The sequence below is a fragment of the Colobus angolensis genome, unplaced genomic scaffold (genome assembly GCF_000951035.1).
Source record: "Colobus angolensis palliatus isolate OR3802 unplaced genomic scaffold, Cang.pa_1.0 Scaffold121, whole genome shotgun sequence".
NCBI lineage: Eukaryota > Metazoa > Chordata > Mammalia > Primates > Cercopithecidae > Colobus > Colobus angolensis.
The window spans coordinates 6,664,314-6,685,143 of NW_012113253.1; the positions used below are offsets into that span (position 1 = coordinate 6,664,314).

The following is a 20,830-nucleotide window of genomic DNA, read 5'->3' on the forward strand; positions in this document are numbered from 1 at the left end:
AAGAAAGAAAGAAAGAAAGAAAGAAAGAAAGAAAGAAAGAAAGAAAGAAAGAAAGAAAGAAAGAAAGAAAGAAAGAAAGAAAGAAAGAAAAGAGGCAGGCTTTCACTATGTTGCCCAGGCTGATCTCAAACTCCTAAGCTCAAGTGATCCACCCACCTTGGCCTCCCAAAGTGCTGGGATTACAGGTGTGAGCCACCCTGCTGCCCAATATATGTTACTTTTCATCAGAAAAATGATGCTTAAAAAAAAATTTCTGGTTTTGAAATTTTTACCTTTGCTTTCAAATTTCAAATGAAATGCAGAGGAAGCACATATACAATTCATTGCTTACTTACCTGGCCCTTGTTCTGCAGAGTTCACTTGGTCATATAGTAAACTTGTTTTCACACTAATATTTGACATAGAAATTGAAAGAAAACACTGAACTTGTTTTTAACACATTTGGAGCAGCAGCTTTTTTATTCTAATTTTTTTAGCTTATCGAGATAAGTGGTTTTCTATAGGATATTGAACATCATTTCCAAGGCACGAAATTTCTCATAAAGGTAATCTATTCACTCATGCAATAAATATTTATTAGGCATATTTCTGTGTTTGGCCCTGTGCCAAAGACTGAGAATACAATGATGGACTAGATCAGCCACCACTGCCCTTGTGGGGTTCAAGGTCCAAGGTCTCTCCTATCAGATGCGTCACACTTGATGATCCATCACTCAGGCCACAGTGTGGGCAATTTTCAAATGCAGACCACTCTGCCCAAATTCCTGAGCCCTTCAGCGCACACTGAGTGCACCAGAAGCAAATGTATTAGCAGGAGTGTGCAAGCAGTCCTTCAGAAATGAGGAAGTCACTCTCTTCCTGAAAAGTAAAATATCAGCTTTTCTCAACTATTTCTGGAACTAAATTTTAAAAATTTGAGTCTTGTCTTGAAACAGCTAAGAAAAGTAAATAAATGAAGCTGCCAACAATCTCTCACCCTCAAGGATGTGAGGAAAGAGTGTATTTATGAAAGGGAACCAGAAGGACTGTGCTCACTGGCTGATAGACAACGCAAATAGGAATTCATTTCCCAACAATGACTCAGCAGAATCACAGATATAATGTAGGCCCAGGATTGAACAAGGAGAGTCATACACAGGTCATAACACAGCATGAAAGTAATGAATATTTGTACACCCAGTTTTCTCTCAATTTGTTTCCTGCTCAGAAAGCTCAAATGCCAATCTGTCCAAAGCCAGATGTTGTGGTAAAGCCAAGTTCAGGTGAAGCTGGATCAGCAGGTCTCGGTGGAATTGCATAGACATGCAGCAACTCAGGCTGTCACAGATGTGCAGATGGTCTGCCAGGCCTGGAAGAAAGAGGTTTGGTCCAGATGAGATGGGGATTGCTTTGTTTATCTATTGCTGTGTTTAAAAAACAAACAAACAAACCCACAAAACTTAGTGGCTTAAAACAAATACAGACATACAAAATGTCTTAATTTTTCATGAGTCTGAGGGCTGAACCGACTCCACTGGACAGCCTTCCTGCTTCACATGCTGCCATACGCATGCAGTCATATGGCTGCCTTCATCTGGGAGCTTGGCTCGGGCTGACAGTCCAAGATGGCATCTCATCCTTCAGTGTCTCTCTCCATGCAGCCTATTAATACTCAAGAAACCACCTGAGCAATATTACAATACGGTACCAATGGGGTCCCTGGTTGCATCCTATTTGCTAATGTTTCTTTGGCCAAAGCAAAGAAACATTCACATCACCCATTCCAGAGTCAATGCAGGAAGCGCTACACAGGTTATGACTCTTTTGGACTGTGGTTTATGGGGGCCCTCAATCTAACTGTCTACCACAGGGACCAAGACCAGAAAAGGGGTGAGATGAGGATGTGAAAGTGGAATATAGTGCGGGGATGTGGTGGGGCGGAGGCCACAATAGGAACATGGTCACCAAACAAGACAATAGCATAATTGGAGTTAGGAGGGGGGACACGGAGATCAAGGTGAAGAGATATATAGAGGAACTGTGGCTGGTCAAACAGTCTACAGCATGGGCAGAAAAGCAGAGTAAAACCCAAGAAACCAGGTAGGAGGTGGCAAGGCAGAAACTAAGCAAGGATGGGGGGAAAAAGCTGACTTCTCGTAGAGAGAAACATTGGGAAGAAAACACAAATCCCTGGTGTCATTTTTGTTTTTAAATGAGGGAGCTTAGATTTTCCAATGAGCCCCTACAATATACTCTTTCTAGTTTAGGAGAGATGATGGCCTTGGGTGGTCGGGGCTCCCTGGAGCCCTCCCTGGGCGCTGCTGCTCTTGGTTCCCATCTTTCCTGGTTCTCCAGCCCCTCCATTCTCTGTCCCAAACATTGGCTCAGGTGTTCCAACTTTGAAGATATGTTTTTAATGTGGTTTTATATATGTTTTAAATGTTTGTAAAAAGTGGAATATCAATAATTTAACCAGTAGACTTACATTGTAAGAGGGGAGGAGTCTCTCCATGGCTTACAAACTCTCATGTGATTCTCTGACCTCACCTTCCGCCCCCCAACCCCCACCCTCCACCCGCAGTCTCTGTAGTTGCACTGGCCAATTGTTCTACAATAGGGCCTTTTGCCTGCCATATAGCCCCTGTCTGGGAACCTCTTCCCCAACATACATACATGGCTCCCCCATTTTTTTCATATCTTTGCTAATGTGTAATCTCACTGATATTTCCCTAGCCATTTTCCTGACATCATTTAACATTGCAACCTACCCTTTCTCCACACATCACTATTCTTTTTCTGTCCTGTATTTTTCTAGAGAGCCCTCACACCATGTCACAATATATATATATATTTGTTTGTTGTTGTTGCTTGTCTGATTTATTTTGCATCTTTCCACAATCCCAGGATGATTCTAACATGCAGTCAAGTTCACAAGGAGCAGGTTTAGGGCGCAGGCTTCAGTTACTCAGAACTCTATTCTAGTCCTGCCTTGCAGCTGAGAGGACCCATGATCTTGGTCAGTTCCTTAACTTCTGAAAACCTCAGCTGTAAAATGCAAGTCATGAAAGTTTTTCTTATCTCTTAGGTTCTTGCGAAGATTACAAGAGACTTGTAAGCATGGAGCTCAAGCTCATGGTGCCTGGCACGTGGTAAGTGCTGAGTGACCAGGTTTTTGTGGGAGGGGATTTGGGTCTCCCATTCTGTGATGGTTGTGTCAACCCTTCTTGAGAATAGCATGTGGGGTTAAGCACACCTGGCTGCAGTGACTGTCTTCTTTTCTGTCAGCAGAGATTGTTAGGGTTGCTTAGCAAAGCACCTGCTTGTCCTTTTAGAGCCCAGTCTCCTGGTGTCAGTAAATTCATAATTGTTCATTAGATCACATTGATTTCTTAGAGCAAAGTAAAGAAGATTGAAATCATAGTTACCAAAGGTTTTTGGCTAGGTAACAGCCACAGGAGAAAATGGATGCTATGAATTTCCTTTTGATACACATTAATTATATTTGAGTTTCTCATTTGAAAATCATTTGAAAGAAGTATGTCAAAGCTTTTCTGGCTGGGTGCGGTGGCTCATGCCTGTAATCCCAGCAATTTAGGAGGCTGAGGCTGGTGGATCACCTAAGGTCAGGAGTTCGAGACCAGCCTGGCCAACATGGAAAAACCCCATCTCTACTAAAAATACAAAAAAAAATTAGCCAGGCATGGTGGCAGGCACCTGTAATTTCAGCTACTAGGGAGGCTGAGGCGGGAGAATCACTTGAACCCAGGAGGCAGAGGTTACAGTGAGCCGAGATTGTGCCACTGTACTCCAGCCTCGACAACTGAGACTCTGCTCCCAAGAAAAAAAAAAAAAAACCTTTTATTTTTAAAACTTTCTTTCTAACAGAGACAGCATCGCAGCAAATCACCCAAGACTATGGTACTAGGCACCTCACTTCCTCAGGACCTTCAGGTTTGTCCAAGAAGCATTTCTAGGATCTCATGATGGTGCCAGCTATTTTGTTTATTTCAGAACCTCTTCTCAGGAAGCTTTATATTAAAGTGAATTCTCAGTAGAAACAGTTTCTCTCTAGCTTATCCTTCCTGGAAAGATCTGATAGGAGTAAAAGAGAAAGCATTTTTAAAAACGGTTTATTCATTACTCATTTAAAACATGGAAGTATTTATGGAGCTCTGCTGACATGGAGGAGCCCAGGCTGGCCTTCACGGAGTTTACATTCTATCAGAGCGACCTATCAGATTTGCATGCAGCAAAGTGCAGTAAAGTTTGCTAAGTGCTACCATAACAGTATAAACAAAGCAGTCAGGAAGAGTGATGACTTGCAGCTGGATATGGAGCAAGCGTTCTCAACAGCTTTACAGAAGAGAGATTTTACCAGACCCAGGAGAGAGAGAGGCTCATTCAAGTAACAGGATCAGCAAAGGCAGAGTGGGCTAGGACAACAGGCTGCCCATTTGAAGGAGATAAGAACAGCAGCCTGGCATGGCTCTCCCAGGGCCCCAAGAGGAGTCACCAGAGATGGTGCTAGAGAGGCTGATGAGAACAGGTTTGAAGAGCTGGAGAGTCTACTTAGAAATTTGAAATTCATTCTTCAGGCAATCAGAAGCCATTGAAATGTTTTGAGCAAAACCAAGTCATGACTAGATCTGTGTTTAAGAAAGATCACTCTGAGACAGGTCCCCAGTCCTTGACCAGGCAGCACAGTTGACAATGTGGTTAGATATTTTAGGGGTGATGGTGAATTTCCAGGATAGCAGTTGTGAGAATCTGTTAAATAAATAAATAAATAAATTAATTAATTAAATAAAGACTTGAGGTAAGAAATATGGTTGTCTGCTTTGCTCTGAACTCGGCCTTTGCTCATTTATCTGCTGGGATTTGATCAGACCCATTCTAGCCTCTTTTTTGCTCTGCCACCACCAAGGGTAGTGGTCCTGGCCCCAGGCACTCAGCTCCTCTTCTCCGTGAGCTCCCTGCTCTAGATACTGAGGCTCAACACAGCAAGTCAAGTCAGTTGTGTTGAGTGAATGTCATGCACGAGAAATCGTGTTGTGGATGCTGTGATGCACTGCCCGGATGCCCATCCACGACTGAAGGACTCACCAGCCTCGCTGCTGAGGGTGCTGCTGGCCCACGACCCTCAGCTGTCAGTCTAACTTCACAAGCAGACAGTTCAGAAGAGTCATCCCATCTTCAGAATTCTAAGTCAGGTCAAATGAGACTTTCTTTGAGATTGTACTGCAGAGCGACTTCTTCCTCTGCCCAATCCTGCTTCCTCCCCTTCTCTTCTTCCACAGCACTGAACCCAAAAATATTCGTTATAAACCTCCTGTATGTGAACCTTCATCCCATGGCGTGCTTCCTAGGAACCCCCCTGAAACAGATAGAAAGAACAAGAATCAAGGATTAGAAGAGAATGTGAGTCCATCACACGATGACTGTGTTGTCTGGGATGAACCTCAGTGCTCCCCTCGAGGGCTGGGGCCAGGACTCAATGAGGCTTTCAATGATTTTTGATTCAGATAATGGATGGAACTTTCTCTGTAAATGTTTTAAAAGCCCATGCAATTCTCAGTTATCATTATTTATAGTTGTAAAGCAGAACAAAGATAACCTCAATGGAGAACTGAAAGATGAGACTGGATTCAAAGTTGGAGACCCTGGAGAAGAGAGGGAAGTGGAGAGGATGTCACAGTTGCTCAGAGGGGACATAATGAAGATGAGAAGGAGACTAATACTCAGAAATGGGCCATCAAGAGTGTGCAAGGCTTCAGAAATGTCAAGTGGGTTAAGCAATTATGGAAAGTGTCAGATTTAAGAGCAATGCTCACACTCAATTTTCTAGGAATGTTTGGTTGGTCATCAGTAGTCTATTTGGAGAAGCATGGGGCAGGAACATACCTGTCTCCTTTTCTACTATGGACCCTATGCCTAAGAAGCTGCTGGTACCCAGGGAGCACCTAGCAACTATTTATTATTGTCGAATAATTCTTAGGTGTTTGAAAGCAAAGTGCATAGTTTATTGCCACTAATGAAGACAATTATTGAAGCAGTATGTTGGAAAGTTTGTCTACTACTGACCTCTGCCACACATCTGTGAACACACTCGTCTACCTATCCATGCTCTATCCAGCCTGGTTGCTGACTACAAACAGAATTACTTCCCTAGTATCTTGGAAGTTGTTTTTCCTATACACACGACCTAGAAGGAAATCTCTAAGCCTATCCCTAGATTTTGTTTTGTTTTGTTTTGTTTTTTGTAGAGTCAGGGTTTCACCATGCTAGCCAGGCTGCAGGCTGGTCTCAAACTCTTGACCTTGTGATCCACTCGCCTCAGCCTCCCAAAGTGTTGGGATTACAGGCATGAGCCACTGTGCCCAGCCCTCCCCTACTTCTTTAAGGCCCCTATACCTCTTTGAGCATTATCATTCCTGAAAGAGTATGCAAATGAACCACTAAGAAGATGGCATGCTTCTGAATTTAATCAGGAAAGGGTAAACACATGTTACAGAATTAAAGCTCTAAACACATATTTTGAGGGATATACTAATAGGACATTGAAGGCAGAGGAATTGTTTCCAAATAAAACAGCCTCCTTTGAAGTGAGAGTTCATCAAAGCAAGTTCTTCTTACCTTTAGGAATGTAGGCTTCTTATAAATTTGCATGGCCACTTAGATGGGTGATCAGGGCATAATTTCCCCTTCCAATTTTGACCTATTTGGGTTGATGTTTAGTGCATCACCACACAATGATTTGTCTATCTCCCCACCAGACTATGAATTTTTTTTAGGGTAGGGACTTTTTCTTTAATCTCTGATTCCCTAGCACATTGCAAATAACCTGTTGCTTGGGAGTCACTAAAAGGATGTTGAAGGAAGGGAGAAGAGCAAAGAGAGGGAGGGGAGGAGAATGGAATGGAGTCCAGTTAGACTCACGGCGTTCATTCAGAGTTGTCAAAACACTCAATTCCTGTTGGCCTTGAGGGAGCTTCCTGACTCCCAGAGCACTGCGGGATAGTGAGAAGTAGGTAAAATTTGGAATCAGGAAACTTGGGTTTGTGTCCTAGTTATGCCATTTCATGCATGTATGTCCTCAGATGAGGCATTTAACCTCCAAGCCTCAATATCATCTTCTGTAGATTGAGAATTATTATGTCTACCTTAAAGAGATCCTGAGAGATTAAGTGAAATAAAATACGTGAGAGCATTCAGCAACTTTTTTTTTTCTTTGAGACAGAGTATCACTTTGTCGCCCAGGCTGGAGTGCAGTGGTGCAATCTCAGCTCACTGCAACCTCCGCCTCCCAGGTTCAAGTGATTCTCCTGCCTCAGCCTCCTGAGTAGTGGGGTTGTAGGTGCACACACACCCAGCCAATTTATTTTTAGTAGAGACAGGGTTTCACCACGTTGGCCAGGCTGGTCTCGAACTCATGACCTCAGGTGATCTGCCTGCCTCAGCTTCCCAAAGTGCTGAGATTCAGGCATGAGCCACTGTGCCCAGCAAGCATTCAGCAATTTTTTAAATGCCATTTAATTGTTACCTATTATTATTATTACCCTGAAATCAGAGCCATCTTCCACTGAACTCCCTTTTCTGTTTAATTTGGCAAAATACTGTCTTTTATTTTTTCATCCAACAAGAAGCCACAACTTTATTTATGATAGAAACAGTACAAATTTCAAACCAAGCTGTGGTTACTCCTTTGAGACACCAAAAAAAGTTGCTTTCAGATGGTTACATTGTTAATTCCACAATAGCATTTACAATATCATTACTGTTCTTCAGGGCTCGGACTGCCTTTGCTCTCGATACATTTGCTTGTGACATGACCAATTCTATGTCCTTAATTTCCACACCTGTTTCATCAACCTTCCTCTTCACTCTCCTCTTGTACAGTTGGAGTCTGTGTGTTTTCCTGAATGTTTGAGATAGCTTCACCTTGAACTTCGAATTTCTCAGCAGCTGCTAGTTGTGCTTGCTGAGATAAATCTTTGATCTTGGCTTCCCCAAAAACTATGCAGGTATCCGAAGCAGGGTTCTTACAGACATCTGGTTTTGTGATGACAAAGAAGATATTCTTAGATTTCTGGATAGTGACTCTAGTAACTCCTGTAACCTGTCGAAGACCCAGTTCGACCATAGCCTCCCGTGCCTTCTTTTCACTCCGCCTCTGTTTTGCTTTACTGACTGGTTCTTCATCAATTTCAGCTGCTACCGCCAGCTGGGCTTGTTGTGTGGTTACCTGGGTGGAATCCTGTTCTTCAAGCTCTGGTACTGACTCATCACTGTCAGATTCTGTTCCAGACCCTGTCTCAGCCTGGGGCTGCAGCAACTCCTGCTCTATACCAGGGACGGTTTCTGTGGCTTCGCCGGGTATTTTGTGGAGGGAACGGGGAATCAAGATGGCGGCAGAAAGAGAGCGAGCAAGAGCGAGTCCCGCGCCTGGTGCGGAAGGAAGCCTGGCGCCCAAAATACTGTCTTTTGATAGAGTATTTTAAAGAAGGGGGAAAAGTCTGATTTTAAATTCATTTTCTCTTCTTGTTCTCAGGATTTTGGTAAAGTGTATTGGATGGTCATTTTTTTAAAAATGAGAGCAACAGTGTTTCCCGTCAAAGGTTTACTACTGGCCTCCAGTTAAATCAGAACCACTTGAGAACTTCATAAAATACAGATTCCCAAGTCCCAATTCCGAGGACCTCAATTCAATTGTCTTTGAGTGGGGATGGGGAAACCTGTAGCTTAAAAAGCTACCCAGCTGAGTCTGATGAGAAACCAGGCTAGGAAACCTGGATAGGCTCCTTTTTCCATTTAAAACTGTCAGCACCTGTAATCCCAGCACCTTGGGAGGCCGAGGTGGGCAGATCACTTGACATCAGGAGTTCGAGACCAGCCTGGCCAACAAACATGGTGAAACCTCGACTCTATTAAATATACAAAAAAATTAGCCAGGCGTGGTGGCGCATGCCTGTAATCCCAGCTACTCAAGAGGCTAAGGCAGGGGAATCACTTGAACCTGGGAAGCCAGGTTGCAGTGAGCTGAGATCATGCCACTGCACTCCAGCCTGGGCTACAGAGTGAGACTCTGTCTCAAAAACAAACAAACAAAAACTGTCAGAAAAACTCCAAGTTCAGGCAAGAGAGTTTATGAATATGCCCTTTCTACCTGGCTAATTGTCAGCTGAATAAACCCTCACATGCTATGAGGGTTCATGGCATTCAGACTTGTTGTTTGAAACTAGCAATGTTATAGAAATGCCAGCCTCAGGCTGAGCATGCCTTTTCTGTAACAAATTCACAGGTAGGCACATGCACCTAAAATCAAAGCTCTGGAGCTAGAGTGGGAAATACAGGATTAGTAGGGCTCTTAGAAAAAACATTTGATCTCTTTTGTCTTATTTCCTCAGCTTCAGGAGAAAATGGCATAAGGCATACCTCTGTCTATTTTACAGGGATTTATTATGATTATCATTATTATTATTTATTTCACTATTTTTTTTAGAGACAAGGTTTCACTTTGTCACCCAGGCTGGAGTCCGGTGGTGTGATCATAGTTCACTGCAGCCTCAAACTCCTGGGCTCAAGCAATTCTCCTGCCTCAGCCTGCTGAGTAGCTGGGACTACAGGCATGCACCACCATACCTGACATACAGGGGTGTTTTGACCTGAAAATGAATGTGAAGAAGTAATGGTGATTCGAACTTTTTGGAAAAACTCCTCTGCCTCATCATCTTTGGGGCTCAGGGTAGCGCCAGAGTTACCATTCAGCACAACTCTTATAAAAATTCAAATTCTACATTTATATTCCACTAGGACTCATGTATGGCTGGTGGTAAATTGGTACAACCACTTCAGAAAACTGTTGAGTAGTGTCTAGCAAACTAAACATTTGCATACCCTATTTTGCTCCTATGCACATACCTAACAGAAATGTTTACAATGTTTACCAAAAGTCATGTACTAGATGTGCATAGTATATTATAATAGCTGATTCTAATTATAATAACTGATTATAATAGCTCAAAACTGAAATTACCCAAATGACCATCTACAGTAGAATGGATAAATTGTAATATATTTGCACAGTAGAATACCATACAAAAAAGAAAATGAATTATCTATAATTACATGCAAAACTAGATGAATTTCACAAGCATGAGTTTGAATGAAAAGCTAAACAGGAAACATTCAATACTGCACTTACATAAAGTACAAAACTGGCAGAACGAAGAAGCTGAGATTATGGGTCTCCCAGACAGTAGTTCAGCTTCCAGGACTCTCTTCCAGCATGGTCGAAGACACCTCTTCACACAAGATGGTAGCAACAAATTATAGGTGCAGTTGCAGCAAACTCACAGATCAATTGAAAATCCTCATCAATACCTTCAATCAAAAACCTTGCTCAGGTTATTCTACCAAACAAAAATTTGGTTTATAAATCAATACAGAAGAGTCAAAAATCCAGATCTGGTTTCAGAATTGAAGAGCTAGGCGTGGATTCCAGAAAACACCAGAACCAGAGACTTTAGAATCAAGCCAGAGCCACAGACAAAATCAACCTGGTGCAGAGTTTCAAAGCAGAGAAGCCCAACAGTGTTGTACCACCTACAGTGCCTGTCAATTATGCCCTCTCATCAAGGCAGTTTTGAAAAACCCATACCCTAGGACTGATTCCAGGAAACAACTTGCTAAAGAAATTAGTGTTCCAGAGTCAAGAGTCCAAATTTTGTTCCAAAAATCAAAGATCTAGATTTCATCTCCAGAGAAAAGGGAACCTGTTATATCCTTAGAACAAGACCAGGAGCAAGATTTCTGAGGGACTTCAAGGTACAGAAGATACACAGAATGGCACCACCCTCACTAGCAGCTCTCATTTCTCTAGAGCCAGAACATGGTGAACACAGTCAAGTTCAGTGTATTTGATATTATCAACTTGGGCCCCAAATCTCTCTCATAGTCTTCTTGGGAGATGACAAAGGACTTGGCCGGGTGTGGTGACTCACATTTGCAATCCCAGCACTCTGGGAGGCTGAGGCAGGAAGATTGTTGAGCCCAGGAGTTTGAAACCAGTCTTGGCAGTAGAGTAAGACCCCGTCTCTATTATAAAAACAAAATAAATAAAAAGGACTGTAGGAGGCAGAGATAGGTACAGGAGGCACCACACTACCCTATTGACACAGCCTGGATCCAGAGTTCAGCAGACCTGAGACAATGAAAATAAACTTAGTAATAATAATAATAATAATAATAAAAAGATTGTGGCTACCCTTGGGGTGGAGGTAGGGGGTTAGTGATTGTGAGAAGATATGAGGGACACTTCTGGGGTGCTAATATATTGTATACTGATTCTTTCCCCTTTTTTATTTTTTAAATCTTTGTAGGTACACAGTAGGTGTATAAAATTCTGTTTCTTGATCTGAGTGATGGTTACAGAAGAATGTTGAGTTTAAAAATTAATTGAGTTGTATATTTATGAGATCTGCATTTTTCCATGCATATTACACTTCAATTAAAAGTTTAAATCTAAGCATGCTCCTCAAAACAAGAAAAAAGAAAGTTGAAATCAACTCCAAGAATGCATATCCAAAGCGTAGCTGATGATGCTTAACAAGGGAGAACTGGCATTTATTTATAGCAAGACTCACTTTCTTTTCAATTACTTTATTATTTGTTATTAACTTTTTAAAAATGCGCTCTTGCTGTGTCCCCCGGGCTGGAGTGCAGTGTAGCGATCATACCTCACTGCAGCCTCGAACTCCTGAGCTCAAATGGTCCTCCTGCCTCAGCCTCTCGAGTAGCTGAGAATACAGGCAGGCACCACCACACCTGGCTAGTTTCTTTCTTTTTAAAGATGCTGGGAAGAGCCCACATGCTGTAACTTCTGAACACTTTTCCCAACTGACCATTTTGGTTGTCTTTAGAGAAGTCTGACCAAAAAAAAAAAAAAAAAGCCGATTAGGTGTATTTTACAAAGGCTTCCTGAGCTGATAATATAATTCAACTATGCCTTCTGAAATGAAAGAGAACATTTCCTCCATATCCATAGAAACTTTCTTTTCGTCTCAAAACATGCCTTGAACAGAGCTTGGGAAGAAATGTGTTAACCTGGCTTGTAAGGTTAACTGGTCTGCTGAGTGAGGTGTTCAGAAACTAACACACACACAAAATCATTTGAAAAAGTATGTCATTGTTGCTGTGTGTGTGCTTTTAAAAATTTCTTCTTAAAATGACTTTCTTTTAAGCCAGGCATGGTCATGTGCACCTGTAGTCCCAGCTGCTCTGGAGGCTGAGCGGGGAGGATCATTTGAGCCCAGCAATTCGAGTCCAGCCTGGGCAACATAAAGAGACTCCCATTTCTAAAACAAACCAAAAAAAAAATGTTTTAAATGGCCTTATTTTTTAACGAAACTTTACATGTTCATTTTTAAGTCAATCAATACAGAAAACTAAAGAGCAGGAACCAGTATCTAAAATAAAAAACACCCTACATGCCACCTCCCTAAGTAACTATTATTAGCATTCAGTAACTCTCATTCCAATAATTCTCTAGGCATAGATAGGAATTATTTTGTAAACATGGGGGAAATTTTAAACAAAAAGCAAATTATAAAGGAAAATCACTTGCATAATCTCCATTTATCTCTTACAGGATGAAGGAGAGAGAAGAACTTTTACTTCCACAGATTATAAAATAATCTTTCTAGCCTCTCCTTTGATGAGATGAGTGCTCTGATAAGGAAATTGTTGAAATTCTAAGGTGAGTAAATAGTGCCTTTCTGATCAAGCATTAGCCTAACTTGGGTGGGAGGTGGGTTGGAAAACAGAGGAACCACGTCTATTTGGTTTGATCATGGTGGGACTTTCTGAAAGGAGCCATTCACATGGAATCAAGACGTAGACCAGCACAGAGCAAAGGAGAGAGAAAGTGTGGCCTAGAGCGATTAACAAAGCAACCACTGCCAGGGTGCCTGTGCAGATGAACGCACAGGAAAGTGACTAAGATAATGATGATTGGAAGATTTGAAAAATGATCATCCCAGACCTGATCAAAGGAAAGAAATAGAACAAAAATAGTGTCATAGGTCTGACTACTCTTAATTAAAATAATTTCAGTTTCTTCTATAACTTTTAAAAGGAGAGTTTTTTGTTTTTGTTTTTGTTTTTTTTGAGGCAGAGTCTTGCTCTGCCACCCAGGCTGGAGTGCAGTGGTGCGATCTCGACTCACTGCAACCTCCGACTCCTAGGTTCAAGCAATTCTCCTGCCTCAGCCTCCCCAGTAGCTGGGATTACAGGTGCGCAGCACCACACCCAGATAATTTTTGTATTTTCAGTAGAGATGGGGTTTCACCATGTTGGCCAGGATGGTCTCAAACTCCTGACCTCATGATCCGCCTGCCTCGGCCTCTGAAAGTGCTGGGATTACAGGCATAAGCCATCGCACCCGACCAAGGAGATCTGTTTGAATCACAGATTAAATGCGTTGATGCATAGATTCTACCTACTTACAGGTAAGCCCAGCCCAAAATTAAGATTTTTATTTGTTGTATGGCTCCTTCTCCAATTGGGTTTTGCAAAATTCTCACAAGATGAGGATTCCTTTAATTGAGGGTTTGGGAGATAGCAAAGTGCCAATCCTGACCTTTCTAGCACTCTGTGATGCTCCCTCTCTGACCCAAGAGGTAGATGGTGATTCACTGCCTAAGGGAGTCAAGAAGGCTCTGAGACTCAGAAGGAAAAATCCCCGTTCTGTCTTGAAACTTTTTCAAATGAAAGATTATATAGATTGAGACACTAGGACAGAAAGCCCTCAAAGCTTGGTACATCTCTCCTTAGACCGCATTTCCATTATGAAGTCTCAAAATTAATATGTGTCTTTAGTACACATTGTTACTGGTTCATAATGGCAGGCCAACCCAATTAAAACCCCACTGATTGTGAACACGTTTGTTCACAATCAGTTTGTGCCCAGCCCTGGTCCACGAGCTTGGCATATACTGGCTTGTTTAATACTCATAACTATAAGGCAAGCACCATTATTGTCCCTATTTTACAGATGAGGAAATGGAGGAAAAGAGAAGGTAGGCTGCTTGCCCAAGGTCTCAGCGCTAATGCATGAGGCCTCAAAGGGTATGCTTCGAGCTAAGGGGCTGGTGCCAAAAATCTGATTCATGAAGGCTGGGGGCAATTAAAGTTAGAAGAGAGACCAATTTTCTTTACAACAATTCTTGGTCCTTACTGTAAATTCTCAGATTATTTCAAGCTTTGGAAAGTCACAAAATCTCACAGCACACCACCCGCCCCTCTGGCAGTTTATTATATTGGGTACTGGTCTCTGATCTTGCACCCCAGTGTGTACTCAGCTTCTATGCAGGAAAGCAAGAGGTGTACACATGCATGAGTGTGTGTGTGTGAAAGTGAATGTGCATGTGTGTGAGTGTGAGTGTACCAAGCATGGACAGGTGTGTGGGTTATGCGTGAGTGTATTGAGGGTGGACAGGTGTGTGGGCATATGTGTGAGTGTACCGAGGGTGGACAGGTGTGTGGGCATATGTGTGAGTGTACCGAGGGTGGACAGGTGTGTGGGTGTATGCATGAGTGTACCGACGGTGGATAGGTGTGTGGGTGTATGCGTGAGTGTACTGAGGGTGGACAGGTGTGTGGGTTATGCATGAGTGTATTGAGGGTGGACAGGTGTGTGGGCATATGCGTGAGTGTACCGGGGGTGGATGGGTGTGTGGGTGTATGCGTGAGTGTACCGACGGTGGACAGGTGTGTGGGTGTATGTGTGAGTGTACCGACGGTGGACAGGTGTGTGGGTGTATATGTGAGTGTACCGATGGTGGATAGGTGTGTGGGTGTATGCATGAGTGTATCAAGTGTGGACAGATGTGTGGGTATATGTGTGAGTGTATCGAGGGTGGAGATAGGTGTGCGGGTGTATGTGTGAGTGTATTGAGAGTGTATGTGTGTGTCCGATTAAATGTATGCGTGTGCATGTCTGTGTGCCTGATAGTGTGCGTGTGTGTGGTTATGGGAATGTGCATTGTGTGAATGGACGTGTGGCTGTGTGTCTGAGAGAATGTGTGTGCATATATGCCTCTCCCAACTTCCTTACCAGCAACAAGATCAGGTGACACAAGAGCTGTGCCCTCTGATGAGAAAGCTTGAGGAAGTTGTCCAAGAACAGCTCTGTGCCATTGGGAGAAGTTGTCGAGTGGCCTCTGAGAGGCACCAGCCCAGCAAACCCACTTGTGCCACTGCAGGCATAGCTCACCGGACCACTCACGTGACTCTGACTCCCTTTTAGAGCCTGTGGGGTTTCCTTTTCTCCTTGATGAGTGAAAGTGGTCAGGTCACTGGGATCAAATTCCTGCTCTGCCTCCAGACACGAAGGGACTGTGGGCAGGCCACTTCACCTTTCCAGTCCTCACTGTCCCTGTCTGATAAAAGACAGCAGTAATACCCAGCACAAAAGTTTATGGTGCTGCTCAAAGGAGCCAAGGCAGGCATCTAAGGAAAAACCTCACTAGACAACATACTTTGCACAGTGTGTGTTTAATAAATGATGTTGTTGTTGCAATGAACAGTGAAAATATTTTTTGTTTTGGGCCAAATCAATAATGGAGCCAGGCACCACAGGAAGTTTGCAAACGCTTTGCATGTATCTTGTTGTATATCTTAATTATATATTAGGGCACCTTGAAAGCCACTGACAAATGAGGCCCAAGGTTCAGAAAGAGTTAATACACCAGCAGGGTTAACGGCACTCCTCACAGTCACCCAGGAAATCAGCCCTTCGCTTTAGCCAAGGGGAAAGTGGAAAAGTTCATATTACACCACAAACCTAATTCGACCGCTGCAAATACTGACTGGAGTGAATTACACCTCTTTCAAAATGAAACACTACACCTGTAACTGTAATTTGATTGCCCAACTTTTTAAGGACCAGAAAAAAATGAAATAAAGAAAGGAACTCTCAGCAGCAAGGCCACGGTGTCACTGAGGAGAACCGACTCAGAACAATGACAACGCTGCCTGCCGGGGCCACCTGCCTAAGAGGCGGGAATTAAGTCAATAAAGGCATTAAACAAACAGTGGAGCTTTAGTGTTCTAAATCAGTTTGTACAGTGGTTAAAGCTTGTGGGCCGAGGAGCACTGAAAGACTGCACACGTCCTCTATTAAATCTGAGCCAAACTCCTGTGGCAAATGCTTTGTTTACTCATGGCCTTTCTTTGCAAGACGGCTGCCCATGAGGGTCATGAGCTGAGCTGGTGGAGCAGCGGCCAGAGGACACTCGAGCTTGGAATGGTGTCTGCACCTTCAGGCCAGCCGACTATCCTGCCGCAACAAAGTGTTGGCTGAATGTTCCTCACAAAAGAGGGGCTTAGGGCCCCATAACCCTAATAAAGCAGAAGCCTCAGGTGAAGAGGACAAAATGGAAGAAGAAAAAGGCGTGAAACAGGCTCTGTCAGTTAGAGACAGTCCTGGAAACAGGCTCTGTCATTTACAGACAGTCCTGAAAAGTAGCTTTTAAGATTCCTTTTTTGTTTGTTTTTGACAGGGCCTCCCTCTGTCACCTAGGCTAGAGTGCAGTGGCACAATCTCAGCTCACTGCAGCCTCGACATCCTGGACTCAAGCAATCCTCCTACCTTAGCCTCCCAAGTAGCTAGGACTACAGGCATGCACCACTATGCCCCCCTAATTTTTTGGTTTTCAGTAGAGACGGAGTTTCACCATGTTGCTTAGGCTGATGTCAAACTCCTGAGCTCAGGCAATCCGCCTGCCTTGTCCTCCCAAAGTGCTGGGATTACAGGAGTGAGCCACCTCTTGTGGCTGCCTTTAAGATTCCTGCTCCAAGGTACAAAAAAGAGCCCGAGAGGAAGAGAGTGGCTGGAAGTCTGGGTCAGAGGTTCAGGGTCTCCCCTGAAAGCAGAGCTCAGCCCTCAGCCAGCACTGTTCCTCTGCCTTCCATCTGTGTGTAGTACTTAAAAATACCTCCACGTTAGCAACGCAGAGTCCTTTAGAATTGGGACAAATTAAAATTTTTTATAATTTTTAAAATTTTTTGTAGATATGCGGACTCACCAAGTTGCCCAGTTTTGAACTCCTGGACTCAAACGATCCTCTTGCCTCAACCTCCTAAAGTGCTGGGACTATAGGCATAAGTCACTGTGCCCAGCTACAAATTTAAATTTTAAAACTCTGGGAATATGTCATATGATTTTAAATGTGATAAATGACAAGATGTGTGTCAATGAATTAACCACATTTATGACATTCACAAGAGGTAGCTTTGTCATCATGAAAAGCTGGTCTTATTTTTGTGGGGACAGGGGTGGGGCAGAATGGTTCCCGTAATAAGTCCTAACCTCACAACATTTCACATTTTGGAGGCAGTAAGGAAGCTGGGAGGAGAGCAATCAGTGCCAAATTACACAGCTTCCATGTAGGCGCAAGGCACTATCTTGTAACGCTTGGACTTTGTCTTTAGTGCCTTATTTCCCATGGTGCACCTGTCTCTCATCCATAACAGGAAGCAGGCTTTTCTGGGGCTGAGACACAAGTGGATCATGAGAAGTCAGAGGATATCAATCTTTTCCAGCCCCAACTGCCTCTAAATTTTCTGTGTTGCAACACTTCTTCTTCCTCTCTTCTTCCATCAATAAGGAAACATTTGACTATGTCTGGAGACATTTTTAGTGATTACAACTGAGGGTGGAGTGCTCCTGACATCTCTAGTGGGTAGAGGCCAGAGATGTTGCTAAATGTCTTACAATGCACAGGACAGCTGCCCACATCAAAGAATTGTCAAGCCCAAAACATCAACAGCACTAGGCTGGAAAACCCTGCTTTCATGTCCTGATATCACAGCTGTATTGTTGAAAAGCCTCTCTTTGAACTAACTCACAATATGGTTTGAATAGCTAATAGTGCATATATAACTTTGCCAGCGCCAGTTGGCTTTTAAAAGTGGTTCTCACTTGTTGGCAGGGCTTTAAGTCAGGCAAAAAAAAGAGGTGAAGACTCTTGGGTAGCCAGTAGGAGAATGTGTGTGTGTGTGTCTGTGTGTGTGTGTGTGTGTGTATTTGCATGTTGGGGAGGCTCTCCTGGCTATTCCTTTCATCTCATCATGGAGGCATCTACCTATTTGTTCTATGGGTAGAAAGACCAGTCCTGCCCACTCATTCTGGCAAGGGCTGACATGAGGACCCAGGCGTGTCATCTCCTCTACCTGCAATTGATTGGAGGCATAAACATTGACTGACATACATGGTCCAGGTTACCCTGTGAGGAGAATGATTCTCAGTTAAAAGATTGAAGGGATAAATCTGGGTCAGAAAAGCCACCAGGAAAAGGCTGATGTGAAAACTGTACACATTGGCCCTGACGCCTACTTCTGCACAGTCCTCTTCAAGTAGTTTGTGAAAATATACTAAATGCATCTTTTTAGTTAGGGGTTCTCAACTTTGGTTTCATGTGAGAATCCCTAAGGCAGCTTTACAAACTCTAATGCCCAGGACTCATGGCCCCAGACCATTTAATGAGAATATTTAGAGGTAAAACCCAAGCATCAGTATTTTTTAAGTTATATTTTATTGAAGTGTAACATACATATAAAACATGCATGTATCTCTAGCTATTCCACTTCTGGATATATACACAAAATAATTAAAACAGGGTCTCCAAGAGATATTTGTATACCCATATTCATAGCAGCATCACTCACAACAGCCAAAAGGTGGAAGCAACCCAAATGTCCGTTGATAGAAGAATGGATAAACAAAATGTGGTAGACCCAATTCAATAGGATATTAATTGGCCTTAAAAAGGAAGGAAATTCTGATATACGCTATAACATGGATAAAACGTAAGGCCTTTATACCAAGTGAAATAAGGCCCCCAAAAGGCAAATACTGTATAACTTCACTTATATGAGGCATGTAGAGTGCTTCAATTCACAGAAACAGAAAGTAGAATGGCCGTTGCCAGAGCTGGGGTGGAGGGAGGAATGAGAGTTGTTGTTTAATGAGCTTGGAGTTTCAGTTTTTCGAGATGAAGAGATTGGTATCACAACAATGTGAATGTACTTAACATTACTAAACTGTACACTTAAACTGATTAAAATGATAAAGTTTATGTTAGGTGTATTTTGCCATCATTTTTAACAAAAGAATACAGCTTGATGAATTTTCACAAAGTAAATACACACATACATCTAGCACCTAGATGAAGAAATGGAATATGACCAGCACCTCACAAGCCTTCTTTAAGACCCCTCCTAGTCACTATCTTTACCCCAAGGGTGTTAGTATCCTGACTTCTACACCACAGTGTAAGTCTAATTTTTAAAACATCTGCAATAGTTTAAAGGTGTATATTTTATACCATCATTCCCTATTCCTCTAATTGGACTTGGAAGATTTTTTTATATATATATATAAATAAATGAGCTACTTTGGGCATATATCTTTGTCCACATCTATTTTCTTAGGATAGGTTGATTCCTAAAGGTGGAATTTCTGAGTCAAATGGTGTGAAATGTTTAAAGACTCTTGATTTTTTTTTTTTTTTTTTTGTAAGATGGAGTCTCACTCTGTTGCCCAAGCTGGAGCGCAGTGGCACGACCTTGGCTCACTGCAACCTCTGCCTCCCGGGTTCAAGGGATTCTCTTGCCTCAGCCTTCTCAGTAGCTGGGATTACAGGCGTGTTGCCACCACACCTGGCTGATTTTTGCATTTTTAGTAGAGACGGGGTTTCTCTATGTTGGCCAGGCTGCTCTCAAACTCCTAACCTCAGGTAATCCACCTGCCTCAGTCTCCCAATGTGCTGGGATTACAAGTGCGAGCCACCGCGCCCACCCCCAAAGGCTCTTGATTCTTAAAGAATCTGATGTAGAGGTTTTCAGGGGAACACAAGGGGCAGCCATGGCAGGAATCACTGGGTGGGAGTTTGTGGAGGACCTCTGATCAATTCCTTAACGAACATGCCTTTAACCTCCACTAATCTGTACTTGATCCAAATTGAAATTATTTGAAGATTCAAAGAAAAACGATGTAGCAGTTGAGATGGCTTTGGCTGCAAGGAAACAATTAGACATAACTTTAACAACGTTTGTTGTGCTCCCTTAACAAAATAATTCTAGGTAGGTAGATAAGCAAAGAATTTGGAGTTACTGGGGAATTTGGAGAAAGAATTTGGAGAATTTGAAGAGAAGGAAACAAACAACCTGTAAAAGGCATCCCATTTTAAATTCGTTTGGAACAACTTATATATCTAGCTAGGGAAAACAGGATATGGAGCAGAAAAGGGAGTATAAATAAATAAATTATAGTGTTTTAGGTCAAATACCAGATGAAGTATTTAGAATTTATTAGTCTATTTAATTTGACACTTAAAAAATGTGAAATAGCTATTACTGTTACAGGAAAGGGGTCTGGATCCAGACCCCAAAAGAGGGTTCTTGGATCTTGTGCAAGAAAGAATTCAGGGCAAGTCCATAAAGTGACATCAAGCTTATTAAGAAAGTAAAGGAATGGCTGGGCGCGGTGGCTCAAGCCTGTAATTCCAGCACTTTGGGAGGTCGAGGTGGGTGGATCACGAGGTCAGGAGATTGAGACCATCCTGGGTAACACGGTGAAACCCCGTCTCTACTAAAAAAAAATACAAAAAGCTAGCCGGACGAGGTGGCGGGCGCCTGTAGTCCCAGCTACTCGGGAGGCTGAGGCAGAACCCGGGAGGCGGAGCTTGCAGTGAGCTGAGATCCGGCCACTGCACTCCAGCCTGGGCGATAGAGCGGGACTTTGTCTCAAAAACAAAAAAAGAAAGTAAAGGAATGAAAGAATGGCTACTCC

The 20,830-nt window shown here is 42.9% G+C and overlaps 2 pseudogenes across 1 annotated transcript; one reads left to right on the forward strand and one right to left on the reverse strand.

Moving 5' to 3' along the window:
- Positions 1-7,606: 7,606 nt before the first annotated feature.
- LOC105504466 lies at positions 7,607-9,625 on the reverse strand (annotated as a pseudogene). Its single transcript, XR_001000614.1, has 3 exons — positions 9,619-9,625; positions 8,164-8,457; positions 7,607-8,028 (listed from the first exon to the last, which is right to left on the reverse strand). The product of XR_001000614.1 is annotated as a nascent polypeptide-associated complex subunit alpha pseudogene (transcript).
- A 639-nt stretch (positions 9,626-10,264) lies between these two features.
- Positions 10,265-10,874, forward strand: LOC105504186 (annotated as a pseudogene).
- Positions 10,875-20,830: the final 9,956 nt, after the last annotated feature.